The sequence below is a fragment of the Salvelinus sp. IW2-2015 genome, unplaced genomic scaffold (genome assembly GCF_002910315.2).
Source record: "Salvelinus sp. IW2-2015 unplaced genomic scaffold, ASM291031v2 Un_scaffold3478, whole genome shotgun sequence".
NCBI classification, from domain to species: Eukaryota; Metazoa; Chordata; class Actinopteri; order Salmoniformes; family Salmonidae; genus Salvelinus; species Salvelinus sp. IW2-2015.
This window is the reverse complement of record NW_019944758.1, coordinates 1-2,684: the sequence shown is the minus strand read 5'-3', so window position 1 is coordinate 2,684 and position 2,684 is coordinate 1. Positions and strand designations below refer to the sequence as shown.

The 2,684-nt window shown below is 43.7% G+C and overlaps 1 long non-coding RNA gene across 1 annotated transcript; it reads right to left on the bottom strand.

Moving 5' to 3' along the window:
• Positions 1-945: 945 nt before the first annotated feature.
• Positions 946-2,317, bottom strand: LOC139025882 (uncharacterized). The gene is made up of 5 exons (XR_011477550.1): positions 2,286-2,317; positions 2,154-2,245; positions 1,953-2,003; positions 1,648-1,685; positions 946-1,018 (listed from the first exon to the last, which is right to left on the bottom strand). It is a non-coding gene; the product is annotated as an uncharacterized lncRNA (long non-coding RNA).
• Between the last annotated feature and the right edge of the window lie 367 nt (positions 2,318-2,684).

Below are 2,684 nucleotides of genomic sequence, written 5' to 3'. Positions count from 1 at the left end.
ACACACTCAACCACAGGTACTGACGGGCCCTCCACACACTCAAACCAACCAGGTCTGACGGGCCCTCCACACACTCAAACCACCAGGTACTGACGGGCCTCCACACACTCAACACCAGGTACTGACGGGCCCTCCACACACTCAAACCACCAGGTCTGACGGGCCCTCCACACACTCAAACCACCAGTACTGACGGGCCCTCCACACACTCAAACCACCAGGTACTGACGGGCCCTCCGACACACTCGAAACCACCAGGTACTGACGGGCCCTCACACACTCGCACCAACCAGGTACTGACGGCCTCCACACACTCAACCACCAGGTACTGACGGGCCCTCCACACCTCGCACACCAGGTACTGACGGGCCCTCCACACACTCGCACCACCAGGTAACTGCTTTACTAAAAGAATGTGAAGTGGCGTGATGAGGTTCTGATGGAGTATCAGTTGAGACGCCACTAGGTTGGGTTGAAGACCCTTTCAGACAGTCCTGTGTTTGTGTGTTAAGCCACACTAACCTTATAATAGCTGGGCTGAAACATCTGTCATCAGTTCTTAGCCTCTGTCCTGTCCTCCATGTTTCAAACTGGTGCTGCTGGGAATGTTCAGTTGGGATGGTATCTTAGTAACTCACGACTGTTGTAACATTCTGTACTCTTAGTAACTCACGACTGTTGTAACATTGTGGTACTCTTAGTAACCACGACTGTTGTAACATTCTGAACTCTATAGTAACTCAGTACGACTGTTGTAACATTGTGGACTCTTGTAACTCACGACTGTTGTAACATTGTGGAACTCTTGTAACTCACGACTGTTGTGACATCTCTGGAACTCTTAGTAACTCACGACTGTTGAACATTGTGGAACTCTTAGTAACTCACGACTGTTGTAACATTCTGGAACTCTTAGTAACTCACGACTGTTGTAACATTTCTGGTACTCTTAGTAACTCACGACTGTTGTAACATTGTGGAACTCTTAGTAACTCACGACTGTTGTAACATTGTGGAACTCTAGTAAACTCACGACGTGTTGTGACATTCTGGAACTCCTTAGTAACTCACAGATGTTGTGACATTCTGGAACTCTTGGTAACTCACGACTGGTTTGGACATTCTGGCAATAACTCTTAGTAAACTCACGACTGTTGTGAAAGAATTCTGGAACTCTAGTAACTCACGACTGTTGTGTGAACTTATTAACGCTGGAACTCCTTGGTACACTGGTCTAACTTGTAATTACGGTTAGTAACATTGCCTGGAACTCTTAGTAAACTTCAACTGACTGTGTGACATTCTGGAACTCACTTAGTAACTCACGACTGTTGTAACATTCGTGACTCTTAGGTACTCACGACTGTTGTCTGACATTTGGAACTCTTGGTAACTCACGACTGTTGTAACATTTGTGGAACTCTTGGTAACTCACGACTGTATGTAACATTGTGGAAACTCTTGTAACTCAACGACTGTTGTAGACATTCTGGAACTCTTTAGTAACTCACGACTGTTGTAAATTGTGGAAACTCTTCAGTAACTCACGACTGTTGTAACATTGTGGAACTCTTAGGTAACTACACTGACTGTTGTGACATTCTGGAACTCTTAGTAACTCACGACTGTTGGTAAAAATTGTGGAACTCTTTAGTAACTCACGACTGTTGTGACATTCTGGAACTCTTAGTTAGGCTTGAACTGTAAACTTAACTCCGACTGTTGGTAACATTGTGGAACTCTTGGTAACTCACGACTGTTGTAGACATTGTGAACTCTTGGTAACTCACGACGGTTGTAACATTGTGGAACTCTTTGGTAACTCACGACTGTTGTAACATTGTGGACTCTTGGTAATCACGACTGTTGTAACATTCTGGAACTCTTAGTAACTCACGACTGTTGTAACATTGTGAACTCTTGGTAATCACGACTGTTGAACATTCTGGAACTCTTGTAACTCACGACTGTTGTAACATTGTGGAACTCTTAGTAACTCACGACTGTTGTAACATTGTGGAACTCTTTAGTAACTAACGACTGTTTGTGACATTCTGGGAACTCTTAGTAACTCACGACTGTTGTAACATTGCTGGACTCTTGTAACTCACGACTGTTGATGACATTCATGGAACTCTTAGTAACTCACGGACTTGTTGTGACATTCTGGAACTCTAAGTAACTCACGACTGTTGTGACATTGTGGAACTCTTGGTAACTCACGACTGTTGTGACAATTGTGGAACTCCTTAGTAAACTCACGACTGTTGTAACATTGTGGAAACTCTTGGTAACTCACGACTGTTGTAACATTGTGAACTCTTGTACTCCGCGTGTAACATTCTGGAACTTTGGTAACTCACGACTTTGTGAACATTCTGGAACTCTTGGTATAACTCACGACTGTTGTAAACATTCTGGAACTTCTATTGTAACTCACGATGACTTGTACATTGTGGATACTCTTGGTGAATCTGTCAACGACTAGCGACTGTTGTAACATTGTGGAACTCTTAGTTTTAACTCCAACCACGAGCTGTTGACAACAACATTTCCTGGGAACTCTTGGTAACTTACTCACTAGACTGTTGTAAACAATTTTTTCTCTGGGGAAACTCTTAGTAACGTTACGGACTGGTTGTTGTGACATCATTTTTCTGTCTCTGGGGAACTGCTTTCTTAGT